Raw genomic sequence first — 16,347 nt, forward strand, 5'->3', positions numbered from 1 at the left:
GGAGACTCAGATGTTCCTCATAGATAAGAAATGAATCTTTGGGTTGGCCACACTGGGACCTCCAAACACACATTTGGGTTTATCTGCCATACAGAGCCATTCTTGGGGTACGCTTAACTTATTGCTGTCAGGTGCATCTATCATACACAAGTATGTCTACCATACAATGGAAACATAAAGTATTTACTCTTTTACGGTTTTTTTTACACATTATGTTTATGAGATTAATCCATGTCTTTGTTCTATTTCTAACTAGTATTCCATGGTAGGAATATAAATTCCACAACTTATTTATTCTGCTGTTAAAGGACATTTAGGTTGTTTCCTTCAGAGGCTATTACATATAAAACTATCACAAACATTGGTGTACAGGTGTTTCTGTGGACAAATATTTTCATTTATTTTAAGCAACTACTTAGGAGTGCTAAGTCACAGAGGTTTCTATTAACTTTTGGTGTTTGACTTACAGATCACAAAACACATATTTGGCTTATCACGTCATAATACCAATTATTTTTTCATTTTCCTGATACTTCTAGAACGTAGTAACTTAAAATCTATTTGCTGGCCTAAATTCTTTTTGAGTGTTGTTATGCATTTTAGTTCCGCAAATAAAGTCAAGACATGGCAATTATTGTCTTGTACAGAAATTATTTATATTTACATACTACATGTATTTTCATATGTTGTTCATTACCTCCTGCATTTCCATGTTCTGTCCAAATATTTCTTGTAGAGGAGGACTGCTGGAAAGGAATTCCCTTGGTCTTTGTCTGAAAATGTCTTTATCGTTTCCTTATTTTTGAAGCAAATTTTTGCTAGGCATAGAATTCTAGGCTATTTTTTATAAGCAGTTTTAAAGATATTAATACCACTGCATTTGGGATTTGTTTCTGACAAGACATCAGCTGTCAGTTACATTGTTGCTTCTTTGAAGGCAATCTTCTCCAACCACTTTAAGATCTTCTCAATGACTTTGCCTTTGTTTATCTGATTTTCCATGAAGTGCGTGTGCTTTCTTCTTTTTTTTCCTACTTGGGGTTTTGTGAACTTGAGTCTCTGGGTTGATGTCGTTCATCAGTTTTAAACAAATTATCGGTTATTACCTTTTCAAATAATGCTTTAGCCTTATTCTCGTTCTCCTTTTCCTCTGGGGCTTCAATTGTGTGTATGTCTCACATGTCTATTATATGCTAGTCTTTTTCCCACTTTGTTTTCCCTCTCTGTGTTTCTGTTTAAGTATTTTATATTGATCTATATCTCAGTTTACTAATTCTGGATTCTGCTATGTGCCCTCTCCAGCTAAACTCATTCATTGTTTTTAATTTCAGATATTGCATTTTTTAGTTCCAAACTTTCTGATTCTTATTTAAACATTCCGATTGTTTTCAATTTTCCATCCTTTCATCTTTTGTCCTCTCCTCTATTTTGAACATATCATTTAACATAATTATCTGCTAACATTAATATCTGTCATATCTGTGGATCTGCATTTTTCTCTTGATTTTCATTGTCTTTCATCTTTACATATCTAGATATTATTATATTGTGTGCCAGGCACTGTATATAGAAGAACCATAGATGTTCCAGATAATTTTATCTTCCACCAGAGAGGATTTCCTTTTTACTCCATTAGGCAATAAGAGTGAGTGGTTAATCAACTCAATCCAATCAGAATTTGTGCTTAATCAGAAATATCCTGCAAGTTTAGTAAGATTCAAGCTATCTCTGGTATGTTCATCTTCCTAAATCCTGAAGGCTATACATTGCCTTAGCCCTGGAAGTTAACAGAGACAGTTCTGTCCTTCAAAAGTTTTCAGCTTAGCTCTTTAGCCTCCTACTTCATTCAGTTTCAAAACTTGGCAAATGTCTTGAAAGGGAAACCAGCCATGTGTTTTAAGTAGAGCTCCTCCCTGGCAGCACTGTACAATTTAAAGAAATTTCAATCTGCCTTTTAGAAGTTTTGGGGCTAGCTCTCCCATTTCTTGTGTAACCACAGAACTATGAAAATATTCCAAGATGAAAACTGTTTGTGCATTTAAGGCTCCTCAATATTTTTATCTGTCATGACAGCACCATACAGCTGCTAAAAGGTTGCTGACTTCTGTCCCCAAGCAGAAGCCCTTTCCTTGGACTAAGCCTGTTTTACAGCCTGTCCCTAGAGAAACAAAGAGTGTACCGTTATTAAGTTACTTTGGAATAATTCTCACTTTTCTGTAATTTTAGCTCATCTAGACCTTATTTCCACAGCTCTCCATTGCCTTTAAGATGATTTCTGTAATGTATCCAGTTTTGTCTAGTGGGAGAGTATGCCTGTAGCAACCTATTTTATTTCACTCTTAAGTGAAAGTCATTTTTTCAATGTAATTTTAATCTGCATTTCACTTGAGTGAAGTTGCACATGTTAAGAGTTCACTTGCATTTCTTTTTCTGTTAACTATTTTTAAGTTTCCTTGCCGCTTTTTCTATTGACTCTTTTCATTTTCAAGACATTTTCTCTGTATTATCGAGATTAGTTCTCTGAGACAGGAGTCACAAATAATGTTTTTCCAGTGTGTATCTTGTCTTTTGACTTATGTTGTTGTTTTTTAATTGAAGATGTTTTGACTTTTTGTATGTGACTGAATTTCATGGCTTCTGACTTTTGTGACATAGATTGATGAGTCTTCCCTACTCTAAGTTAGTAAGAAAATTATCCCTTGCTTTCATCTAATATTTTTGTTTCTTTTTTTTACATTTGAAATTTTGTTCTATTTCAAATTGATCATGCTGATAGGCACATCCTTTCCTTTCTCCCCAGATGGCTACTTAGATTTCCTAAGATCATCTTTTCCTCACTAAAGTGGAATGTCATCATTATCATATGCTAAATTCTCGTGTATCTGATCCTATTTCTGAATTTTCTATTCTATTGTAGCAGGTGTCTATTTGCACACTAGAAACAAACTTTTATTGATATTATATATTTTAATATCCAGCACAGTGGATCTCTATTCCCCACATGCTTTTCTTTTTCAGAGTTTTCATAGCTTTTCTGGCTTGCAAATTTTTCCACAGAATTTTAGAATCAGCTTGATTTGTGCCTTAGACAGCTTATTGGTATTTTTATCAGGAGTGAGTTAAATCTGTAAACTAACATAGAGAGAATTGACAGTGACGTTTAGTTTTCCTATCCAAGAATATGATATATATTACTATTTTAAAGCCATTTTTTGAAATCTTTTAGTATTATTTAAGTGGCTTTTTTCATTCAGATCTTACACATTTCTTGTGATTAGTACATTTTAGTTGTTAATGTAATTATATTTGCTTTCTTATATAGTCTCATTTTGAAGACAACAGATTGGAATGAACTTTTCAATACCTGAAAATGAGATTGCTCTTCAGTACCTAAAAGTACCAAAGAAGCCACAGTGATGAACCAGAATTACTATCTGAGGGTAAAGAACGAAGGCTGCTCTCATTGAGGTCAGCCCATTTAATACAAATTGTTTTCACAAAGTGGGATAGATTTATTGAAGGAATTCAAACTATTCTTCCAAAATCCTCTATATAATTAATCCAAAATAAAAACCTGTGAGTACTCCTTGACTACTCCTGCTCCTTCCACTGACCATCTCATGGTTTTTAACTAATGATGAGCACCAAAATCACACTTGTAGCTTTAAAAAATACATATAGCTAGGCCTTACTCTTGATGATTCTAGTTCAGATATAAAGCAAGTCTAGGAATACCTCCAAGACATTTTGGGTTCAGTTCTAAACCACCAAAACAAAACAAATATTTCAATAAAGTGAGCCACATATTTTTTTGGTTTCCCAGTACATATGAAAGTTATGTTTAATGTTTAAATTATACTTTAGTCTACTAAGTGTATAACAGCATTATGTCTAAAAACCATAATATATATATACATTAATTTAAAAATACTTTATTCCTAAAAAAGGCTAACCATCACCTGGGCCTTCAGCGAGTTGTAATTTTTTTTGCTAGTCGAGGATCTTGCCGTGATGTTGATGGCTGTTGACTGATCAGGGTGGTGGTTGCTGAATGTTGAGGTGGCTGTGGCAATTTCTTAAAATAAGACAACAATGAAGTTTGCCATGTTGAATGGCTCTTCCTTTCAGGAAAGATTTCTCTGTATAGCATGTAATGCCATTTCATTGCATTTTACCCACAGTAGAACTTCTTTCAAAATTGGAGTCAATCCTCTCAACCCCTGCTGCTGCTTTATCAACTAAGTTTATGTACTAAGTCCTTTGCTGTCATTTCCATAATGTTTACAGCACCTTCACCAAGAGTAAATTCCATCTCAAGAAACTACTTGCTTTGCTTATCCATAAGAAACAACCCCTCATCCATTCAAGGTTGATCATGAGATTGCAGCAATTCAGTCACATCTTCAGGCTTCACTTCTAGTGCTAGTTCTTTTGCTATTTCCACCACATCTGCAGTTACTTCCTCCACCAAGTCTTCAATCCCTTAAAGTCATCCATGAGGGCTGGAGTCAACTTTTCCCAAACTCCTGTTAAAGTTTATTTTTTTGTTGTTGTTGTTGAGACAGTCTCTGTCACCCAGACTGGAAGTGCAGTGGAGCAATCACAGCTCACTGCAGCCCTGTCCTCCCAGGCTCAAGAGATCCTCCCACCTCAGCCTCTCGAGTAGCTGGGACCACAGATGTGCACCATCTTACCTGCCTATTTTTATATTTTGTAGATACAGGGTCTCCCTATGTTGCCCAAGCTGGTCTCAAACTCCTAGACCCAAGGTATTCCTCCTGCCCTGGCCTCCCAAAGTATTGGGATTACAGGTGTGAGCCACCATACCCAGCTGAATGTTGACATTTTGACCTCCTCCCATGAATCACAAATGTTCTTAATGGCATCTAGAATGTTGAATTCTTTCCAGATAATTTTCAATTTACCCAGATGCATCAGAGGAATCATTATCTATGGCAGCTATAGCCTTACAAGATGTATTTGGGTGTCCAGAAACATTGTCAATGAGCAGTAATATTTTGCCAGAAATCTTTTTGTTCTGAGCAGTAGATCTCAACAGTGGGCTTAAAATATTCAATAAACCATGTTGTAAGAAGATGTGCTGTCACCCAGGCTTGTGGATTCATTTACAGAGCACAGGAAGAATAGATTTAACATAATTCTTAACGGTCCTAGGATTTTCAGAATGGTAAATAAGCATTGTCTTTAAGTCATCAGCTACATTACTCCCTACCAAGAGAGTCAGCCTGTCCTTTGAAGTTTTGAAGCCAGGCATTGACTTCTCTCTAGCTATGAACATCCTAGATAACATCTTCTTCCTGTAGAAGACTGTTTTGTTTACATTAAAAATCTGATGTTTAGTATAGCTACCTTTATTTGTGACCTTAGATCTTCCGGATAACTTGCTGCAGCTTCTATATCAGTACTTGCTGCTTCACCTCACATTTTTGTGTTATAGAGATGGTTTCTTTCCTTAAACATCATGAACCAACCTTTTCTATCTTCCAGCTTTTCTTCCAATTCCCTCACCTCTCTCAGCTCTCATAGAATTGAAGAGAGTTAGAGAGTGCTCTGGATTAGGCTTTGGCTTAAGGGAATACTGTAATAGAAGAATGTTGATCTACCCAAATCACTCAAGCATTCTCCATACCAAAGATAAGGACGTCTTGCTTTCTTAGTATGTTCACTGAAGTAGCACTTTTAATTTCAAGAACGTTTCCCTTGCATTCATGGGTTGGCTAACTGTTGCAAGAAGCCTAGCTTTTAGCTTATCTTGGCTTCCAACTGCCTTCCTCACTAAGCTTAATCATTTCCAGCTTCTGATTTCAAGTGAGAGACATGCAACTCTTCCTTTCACCTGAATACTCAAGAGGCCACTGTAGGCCTCACTTCAATATTGTTGTGTATCAGGGAATAGGAATGTCTGATGAGAGGGAGAGAAACAGGGTAACGGCCAATAGATAGAGTAGTCAGAACACACACGTTGATCAATTAAGTTTGCCATCTTATATGGGTGTGGTTTGTGGCACCCCAGAACAATTACAATAGTAGTGTCAAAGATCACTGATCACAGATCACCATAACAGACGTACTAATAATGAACAAGTTTGAAATATTGCAGGAATTACCAAAATATGACACAGAGACACAACATGAGCACCTTATGTCAGAAAAATGGTGCTGGTGGACTTGTCTGATGCAGGGTTGTGGAGCTTTCAATTTGTAAAAAATGTAATATATGTGAAGCACAAAAAAACAAGGTATGCCAGTTATATACATGTCTTTGTGTACATGTACATACACACATATTTAGCTCCAGTGATTCTGGTTCCCCACCCTTTAAGAATCATTAGTAAAAGAAAAACTAAGTCCAACTGACAATATATCCTAAATATCTCTGCAATGCACTTCATCCTTACCTTTGCAAATTTAAATCAATACTTCATCACCTCACATCTAGACCACTGTAGCAATACCCTCATTCCAGAATCTACTTTGCCTCTTACTGTCCTGCCTCCAAACAGCTGACATGGTCACCTATGTAAAAAAGCTGACCATGCCATGTGCCGACATAAATTCCTTCAAGATTCCCCATGTGCGGTGCCTAAATATTGATCCGCTGACGGATGCCCATCCATACCTTTCCACTAGTGTGTTGCACAATGAGACTGAGAAAAATAAAGACAATGTGATTTTTCCATGAAACCAAATGTATTCACTTTAAATTATCTGTATTCTATGATTACACATTTAGTATCACTATATTCTTTGTTTTATGAAATCATGGTGGCAGGGGTAGCATTTTTTAATGTCCTGACCTGGCAAAACAAAAAGGTTGTGAACTTTATGTTAGTCTCCACAGTGTTTAAAATGACACTTGCCAATGTGATCAAAAATTCTGGGAACCACTGACTGCAGAATGAAGTACAAGCTCCTTAATGGACCCTCATCTCTGACACAAAGACTAGCCCCTTACTTTCTTAAAACTGTAATACATTTCATTCATTCATGTTTTCTTGAAAAAATTACACTAATATTAGTTTACCACCCACTATGTGCAAAGCATTATGTTAGATGGGATACAAAGATGATCAAGACAGAAAATGGGCTCTGCCTAAAAGGAAGTTAGAGTACTAGGGGTTTTACATTTTGGAGTCAACAAGCCATGATTTCAAATTGGTGTTAACTATATGACCTGTCTATAATTATTATTAGCTATTAAATTATACCTGTGAACACTGCAAAGAAATGAATCAAGAGCTGAGAGGTGAGAAATGAATGGGTATAAAAACTAGGTGAATGGGAAAGTAGGATTGAAGAGAAAGCAGTATAAGCAATGGAAACTGCCTGTCCAGAGTTTGAGGTAGGAGGCAAATCGCTGGTGCTTGAACTGAAAGGATGTCAGAGACTACAGCCCACAGAGATGGGGAACGGAATCTTAGCTAGACTCATGAGGTAGGCTAGATGACACCATACCTTGCTTGCCACATAGGGAATTTGATCTTCATTCTAAAAGTAATGAGAAGTCATTGAATGAACACTGAAACAGTGGAAAGATGATGAATAGTTTTTCAGCAGTGGATGATCAGACTTGTGCTTTGACAAGACAACTGTGGCAGCAGTCTGTAGAACAAAACTGGAAGGAAGCAAGAGTAAAAACAAGGAGACAAGTTGGGAAGCTGCTGAAATAGTCCAGGTTAGAAATAATGGTAGCATGAAATAGGGAGTAGCAACGAAGATGAGGAAAACTCAAAAAAAATTAAAAGATATTTAGGAGAACAGACTGACCACTAACAATCATGTTTACAGTCCCCTGGAAACATCATGGTGTTTCATTTTTTGTTGCCTTTAGAATGACCTACCCTCCTTCTTCCAACATACACTTGATTTTCTAATTTCTAAAAGTAATGAATGTTGTACTAGTTTCCTAGGGCTACTGTAATAAAATACCAAAAACTGGGTGGCTTAAAACAACAGAAATTTATTGTTCCTCAGTTCTGGAGGCTAAAAGTCTGAAATCAAGGTGTTGGCAGAGCCAGGCTCCCTCTGAAACCTTTCTTACCTCTTCCTACCTTCTGGTGATTTGCAGGCAATATTTGGCTTGCAGCTACATAACTCCAGCCCCTGCCTTGTCGTGAGCATTTTCCCTGTGTCTCTGTATTAACGTGGCCATCTTCTTAAAAGGACACCGTGAGTCACTGGAATGCAGCCCACCCTCCTCCAGTATGACCTCATCTCAACCACATCTGCAACAACCCTATTTCTAAACAAGGCCACATTCTGAAGTACCAGGAGTTAGAACCTCAGCATATCTTTTTGGGGGGACATAATTCAACCCATAAATAAATGCCTACACAAAAAACTGTAGTAGTAGCAAACAGTAAAATGTGAAGTCTCCCTCTCTATCTTCAAGCCTAAGCCAATTAATACAGGGTATTCAACTGGCCATAGATATTAGTTCAGGATTGAATGTGTGAATGAATGTGGGGCAGTAAGACATGAGGGAAGATTTTCCTTTGGAAAAGAAGGTTCCTCACTCTTCCATAAAGCTCTCTTCTGGATGGAGTGGTGTGCAGATGTGTATCCTGGAAGTGTTTCAGCCCTTCCATAACATGTGGGGGGCCAACTTTAGGAGGAAGCTGACAATCTCCTTAATATCCTGCTAAGCTGCTGAATCAAACTGACTCAAGCTTGAATGCTTTCCACTGGTTACAACAACCATTATATGTCTTTCATGTGTAAATTTGTTTTGAGTTGGGTTTTCTTTTAGCTTAAGTCTTAATGAATAAAGGATATTAGGCATTGTACAATCATCATCTTCCCATTGCTTCTGCGTTCAGAGTAATTTCTCATTTAGGAATTAAAGAAAACATATCCTTCCTTCCACAATGATTATTTACATAAGGCATGAACAATAACCTAAATGGTAAAATGTAAAAAATGAAAAAGATTAAGTTCATGTATCTTTTCATTTTCCTTTCATCACCAAAGATGCTGGAACACAGATAATGCAGGGAAATACTTTTGTACAAAATTTCTATCAATGAAAGCACAACGCCAGCAAAGATGGATTACCTTGTATTTATCCATTGAAAGAACACATCGGATGGTGAGGACTTTTTGGAATGACAACAAAGCTCTATTTGAATACTTGAATTTTCCCCAAAACAAAAGCCCTGACTTTGATGAGGGTTACTTATTACCTTGAGTCTCAAAGTGTGGCCCATGAACCAGCAGAATCTGCATCGACTGAGAGCTTGTTAGAAATGCAGTCTCAGGCCCCACCCTAGACTTACCGAATCACAAAGTAGAGTTCAACAAGATCTCCAGGTGATAGTATGTATGTTAAAGTTTGAGAAGCACTAGCATATTACATTGTTAAGACAATGATGCTACTAAAAATGAAAAATCTGTGAAGCCCTGCGCCCTGAAATAGTCAAGCTGATTGTACAGCAGTGGCTCTTAACCCTGGCTGTACATTAGAATCACCTGGGGAGGCTGGGCGTGGGGGTTCACACCTGCAATCTCAGCTAAAATCCCAACTTTGGGAGGCCAAAGTGGGCGCATTGCCTGAGCCCAGGAGTTCCAGACCAGCCTGGGCAGCATGGTGAAACCCCATCTCTTAAAAAAAAATAAAAATAAAAACCACTATTTATATATGTACACACAAAAATTAGCTGGGTGTGGTGGTGGGCACATGTGGTTCCAGCTACTCGGGGGTGCTGAGGTGGGAGGATCACTTGTGCCTGGGAGGTAGAGGCTGCAGTGAGCTGAGATTGTGCCAGTGCACTCCAGCCTGGGAAACAGAGTGAGACCCTGTCTCAAACAAAAACAAAAACAACAACAAAAAAATCACCTGGGGAGCTTTTAAACTGATGCCAAGGCTCAAGGCAAAACCCCCCTAAACCACATGGATCAAAATCTTTCTTTGAGGTGGGGCTTAAGATCAGAAAAACATTTTAAGAAGCCCTTGGGTGATTTTTTTTTTTTTATTAAAATACTGAGTTTTATTTCACATGTATATTTCTGTCTCCCCACCATTTCCATGTCTGACCACCGCTACTACTATGTCATATCATAACATTCCATACATACTTAAAACCAAGAAAGGGTGGAGTTCCATCTTTAAAAACTAAACAGACATGTTGGACAACACATTCTTCGCAATGGAACCTGGACAACATTTATCAAACATGGAAGGGACAGTTCTCACTCTGCATTATAAAAAGGACAGCCAGATATCAACTGTTATGGAAATGAAATAAGATGGAAAATTTTTAATAAATTGTTTAAACTATTTTCTTAAAGAGATTTCCTCCACTGCCAGAGATCTTGAATAGCCTCCTGGTCAGTCACCCAGAAGCAATTCTTCACATGACTGATGAACTTGGCTTCCACTTTGGGAAGAGAACCACCTTTTTCTATGCTTGCTTGCATTTTTGCTTTAACATCTTCTACAGAACTAGGTCCCTTTGGTGTTTTAGGAGTTTTTTCCTGTTTTTTGAAGGATTCTTGTCCTTTTGATCTTGGTGTTGATGATGGTTTTGAGTATTTTCCATTCTGATTTGACTTGTGTGCATTTTTGGCTGTAGTATCTTGTATAGATTTCTTCACTGGTGCTTTTTCTTCAGTTTCCTCATCATCAAAATCATCATCATCATCATCTTCATCAGCAGCAAGTTTTACCTTTTACTGTGGAAACTTGCTACCACTTCCAGGGACCAACTGCTTTCCAGATATACTTAAGAGTTTCACATTCTCCTCCTCTTCATCTTCTGACTCTGCATCTTCCTCCACAGCTACTAAGTGCTGTCCACTAATATGCACTGGCCCTGAATCACACTTCAACTGTAAGAGCACTGTTGGTGTTATTTCAAAGCCCCCAAGGGAAAGCTTTGGCTGTACAGACATTTTCAAAGTTGCCAGTGTTACTTTAATTGGACTGCCTTTGTAATTCATTGCCTCTTCTTCAACAATGTGCAGTTCATCCTTTGCACCAGTCCCTAAACTGACCGTTCTTAAAGATAACTGGTGCTCATTTTCATCATTATCCACCTTAAAGTGATCATCTTTATTGGCCTTTAGTTCACCACCGAAAAGATAGTTCTGGGGCCTCAGGGGGCTCATGTCCATGTCCATCGAATCTTCCATCAGGTGGCTACATGCACTTAGGTGGGAGAGAAGGTGGACAGAGATAAACGACCCCAGCTCAAGAGAACAGCCGTGCAGGACAGAATCACACCTGGGCGGGTGATTCTTATATACAACTGTGGCTGAGAATTATTAGTGTAGAGCAGCAGTTCTCAAACTTGAGTGTGTATCAGAATAACCTAGAGGGCTTGTTAAGATACAGATTACCATGCCCAACTCTCAATTTCTGATTTAGCAGGTTTCGGGTAGGGCCCAAGAATTAGCATTTCTAATAAATTCTCAGATGTTACTGATGCTGTTCCTCCAGGACCACACTTTGAGAACCAATGATGTAGAGAAAAAAAAGTGACTGAACTGGAAACTCAAAAGGCTGCCCAGGGTCTCTCAAAGGCAAAATAATTCATTACCTCACACCCGTTAGGATGGCCACTATCAAAACAACAGAAAATAACAAGTGTTAGGAAGGATGCAGAGAAATTGGAATCCTTGTACACTGTTGGTGGGAATGTAAAATAGTGCAGTTATTATTAAAAATAGTACAGAGGTTTCTCAAAAAATTGAAAATAAAATTACCATATGATCTAGCAATCTCACTTCTGTGTATATATCCAAAAGAACTGAAAATAGGATCTCAAAGAATTATTTGCACACCCACGTTTATTGCAGTATTATTCACAACAGCCAAGAAGTGGAAGCAACCTAGATGTCTAACAGATGGACAGATAAACAAAATGTGATATATGTATACAATGGAATACTATGCAGCTTTAAACAGAAGGAAATAGTGTCACAAGCTATGACACGAATGAACCTCAAGGACATTATGCTAAGTAAAATAAGCCAGGTACAAAAATATAAATACTCTATGATTCCACTCACATGAAGTATCTAAAGTAGTCAAAATCATAGAAAGTAGAAAGGTGGTTGCCAAGAGCTGGTGGAAGAGAGAGAGGAAATTTAACGTTCAATGGGTATAGAGTTTCAGTTTTGCAAGATGAAAAAGTTCTAGAGATCTGCTATACAACAACATGAATATATTTAACACTATTGAACTATATGCTTAAAAATTGTTAGGATGATAAATGTAATGTTTTTTCAACTACAACAAATAAATAGGGCAAAATAATTGAGGTAATCGATTTTTAAAAGTTATTTGCTTTAATGTACATGCATATGTTATTTAAATTTTTACAACAAATCTTATTTCTAAAAAGCTTTAAATATAATTATTTTACGGTTCCCCAATAAAATAAACCAGTTTTTCAACCAAGAAATACTTCAAAATCATGATTTAAATATTTTAGACCCCTTTTTGCTATTCAAAGTGCTTTGGTTTGAACTTTTTTCTCTGTGTAGACATTTTTCGCTGAGATTCTCTCTGAATGATGAGGTAAAACACCATTATATTAAAATACCACTTTAATCTTACAACCGCCCCCAACATGAAATCCTTAGCTTTTGTCAGAACCCCAAAGAGTCCTCTTATCCAAAATTAAGAACTCCTGCTCTCAGAGGGTATCCCTACTGGGTATAGTGCCCTATAAGGGTGTTCCCATGGAACTTCAGTAAAACTTTGTATTAATTACCTCAATGTCACCTACAACTCTCTGCCACTGTCTCTTCCACTAAGACTGCAAGCTTTCTGAAAACCAACAAGAGTCTTAAATTTATCTGGCACTTAGATGTGCATGAGAATGTGTTCAATGAAACCTCTATAGACACATGATTGAATAAAATATCTCTATATTCCCTTCTACTTTGTACACTATTGATAATTTGCAAGAGGTGAAATGTTTTCTATAGGCATATCATTTGGAATGATTAGATCAGGCAAAAGGTACAAATAGAAAACAGAATTCTACCTCCTTTTCTTCTCAAGTGCTGTAGTACTCATAGAGAATAAAGATGTAAGTTTTCCTGGCTAGACACCTTGCACCTTTCCCTGGAATCCCAAGCCCTCAACCGCAGTGATCACCAGCCACTGACAAACACTTCAGAGATTCTCAGGGCCTAGACACGTCTCAAAGAGAAACTACATAAAGGGCTATTTAGAGAACTGACACTTTCATTTTAAAAGTCCCTAAAACATGAACCAGCAATGGTAATGCAATAATTCTGGAGACTGGTGGTTCTAACAAAGACAACTGAGAGGAAATAGGGAACAGACACACAGGTATTTAGACATAATTGGAGGGAAGTAGTCAAGAGATAAAACTCAGCTGGGGCCATCAACCAACTCTAATAACTTGCTCATTACAGGATTTAGGATGATGTGGCCCACATTCTCCCTGACAATTCAATTATATTAACAGATTTATACTTTTATAGAATTGTGTATTATGTGCAACTTTTCCTTTTCAACAATAAATGCATTTTGGTAATACAAAACTGTCAAGACATTATAGTGTTTTATTACAAACTGACTTTATACACAGAATAGCATAGTGGTGAAAGAGCAAAGGTTCTGTAGCTGGACTGGATGATTAGAATCCTGGCTCTGTTCCTTACCCCTTACCAGCTATGTGACTTTGGATATATTATTTAACCTGTCTCAGTCTCAGTTTCTTTATCGATAAACAGAGTTAGTTAATAGTATACATCTTATAACATCATTGCCTAATATAACTTTCTGTGATTTTGGAAATGTTCTCTGCAGTGATCAAATGGTAGCCACTAGCCTTATGTGACTACTGAACAGCTTAAATGTGACTAGGATCAACTAAGGAACTGAATGTATAACCTTATTCTATTTTAATTGATTTAAACATAAATAGTCCTATATGACTCATAGCTACTATCCTGGGAAGCACAGTTTTATAGGGTTGTAAGGATCACATGGACTACACATTCAGATCAGTGTCTGCCACACAATAATCAATAAATATTCACTATTTATATTATCCACCATGCCATAGAAAATTGGTATGCAAGTGTGGGCTATAATTTTAACAGTTTTCCTAAATCTTGTGGATAATTCTTTTTCCTACTATTTATATTTACTGGCTAATTCCCCTTCCAGCTGGCACTGGCTTCAGGAAACACCTGACTAGCCTGCACACCAAGCCCTATCCACCATTCCTGGGCATAACACATGTGCTGCATGTTGAGTTTTTCTTAAGATTTTGCAGACTATTAAGAACACATTTGGTCCTGGTCTCCTTCAGATTCTACCACCACCATCACCCCCGACCCCCATCACACCCCCAATGTTTTTACTACTTTTACCAGAATCTTTCAAGTATTAAAGCATATTGATTTCCTATTGGGATAATTTGTAAGATGATTTGATTATTGTACTTGACATAACCAAATTACTCAGTCATTCTAAATCTTAAAACATCTCATCAGGCTTACAAAAAAACCTACTAAAATTATCATCACCTTGTTTTTTAATGAGGTTAGAATGAAGTTAGAAAGTTTGTCTTTTGATTCCTAGTATATACTAAAAGGCAACCACTCATGTTTTAGTACATATGTTATCATTGAAAAGGTTATAAGCTCTAATTAATAATAACATGCATCTCTTTTTATATAGCAATACTATTGTATTTCCTAAACAGTCCCATGACATCAAATCAGTTGTTTCCAGCAGAAAGATTCCTAGAACAATACAAGTTGATAAAGATTTCCTTCTCTTCCTACTGGAGAGGATATAGCTGAGAATATGAGAATGGCTGTCAGGAGAAATGAGAACTGAGGCTGGGCACAGTGGCTCATGCCTGTAATCCCAGCACTTTGGGAGGAGGTCGAGGAGGGCGGATCACCTGAGGTCAGGAGTTCAAGATGAGCCTGGCCAACATGGTGAAACCCCATCTCTACTAAAAATACAAAACTTAGGCGGCCATGGTGACATGCACCTGTAGTCCCGGCTACTTGGGAAGCTAAGGCAGGAGAATCACTTGAACCCAGAAAGCGGAGGCTGCAGAGCTGAGATCACGCCACTGCACTCTAGCCTGGGCAACAGAGTAAGACCCTGTCTCAAAAACAAAAACAAAAACAAAAACAACAACAACAACAACAACAAAAAAATGGAAAGAAACAAAGAAATGAGAACTGAAAGTCTGAATTCAGATATCTAAGAAACACACTAGACAGATATGGCCCTTACATTTATAATTTAATATTCTAAAATATGAAATATTGAGAAACAAGTTAAATAATCTGACATATCCCTCTACCCAATGAGGATGGCATAATAAATCAACTGGCCTCATGTAATACCAGAGAGAAGCTAAGGAATAAAGAAAAGAAGATAAAAAAATAATTAAAGCATCTATTTTCAGGTATATACTACTATCAAGTGTATAATAAATTGAATTATAAACTCAAAAAGGAAAAAAAGCAAGCCACTGCCCAGAAATAAAAGGGGCATATGGGGGTGGTGAGTGGATGGTTCTTTACTACTCTTTTAAAGGTAAAAGCATCCTGTTTTGTAATAAACTGTTTCTATCCTGGGATTCCCCTTGCTTTATTCTCTGGCATTCTTTTTCCCATTTTTAACAGTTAGAAACAATTTTAACTACAAGTAATGGAAACCCTGAGTTCTGTTACAAGGGATTTTTTTTTTTTTTTTTTTTGAGACAGAGTCTCACTGTGTCACCCAGGCTGGAGTGCAGTGCAGTGGCGCGATCTCGGCTCACTGCAACCGCCGCCTCCAGGGTTCAAGCGATTCTCCTGCCTTAGCCTCCCAAGTAGCTGGGACTACAGGCATGTGCCACCACACCTGGCTAATTTTTAATTTTTAGTACAGACAAGGTTTCACCATGTTGGCCAGGCTGGTCTCGAACTCCTGACCTCAGGTGATCGGCCCACCTCAGCCTCCCCCAGAGTGCTGGGATTACAGGCGTGAGCCACTGCTCCCGGCCAAGGAATTTTTTTTTTTTTAGTAATTGGCAGTCCAGGAAAAGGGTGAGATTTAGATTTGATTCTGAGGTACAACAATAAAAAAATTTGCATTCCACTGTGTCAATTTCATTCTAAGGCTTGATTGCCTTGTGATTATAAGGTAACTCTCAACTTTTTAAGTAAGGGCCACCTACTTCCAGCCTGACAGTCTTTTCCTCACCAAAGAACCAAGCCCCTCCCCTCAGTCTGATTAGACCCAATTTAGGTCTTGTGTCCACCCCAGACCAATAACAGCTGCCAGGGAAAGGTCTTGCACTAACTGGCTTAGATTAGTCAGGACTAACCTCTGGA

The 16,347-nt window shown here is 37.6% G+C and overlaps 1 protein-coding gene and 1 pseudogene across 2 annotated transcripts in view; both read right to left on the reverse strand.

Annotated features, from left to right (window-relative positions):
- The window catches only part of FANCB (FA complementation group B), a 172,067-nt gene that overhangs the window by 122,940 nt on the left and 32,780 nt on the right, over positions 1–16,347 (reverse strand). The gene's annotated exons all lie outside the window — the stretch shown is intronic.
- On the reverse strand, positions 10,214–11,253 carry LOC100609101 (nucleophosmin-like; annotated as a pseudogene).

Source organism: Pan troglodytes, chromosome X (genome assembly GCF_028858775.2).
Source record: "Pan troglodytes isolate AG18354 chromosome X, NHGRI_mPanTro3-v2.0_pri, whole genome shotgun sequence".
Taxonomy (NCBI): Eukaryota; Metazoa; Chordata; class Mammalia; order Primates; family Hominidae; genus Pan; species Pan troglodytes.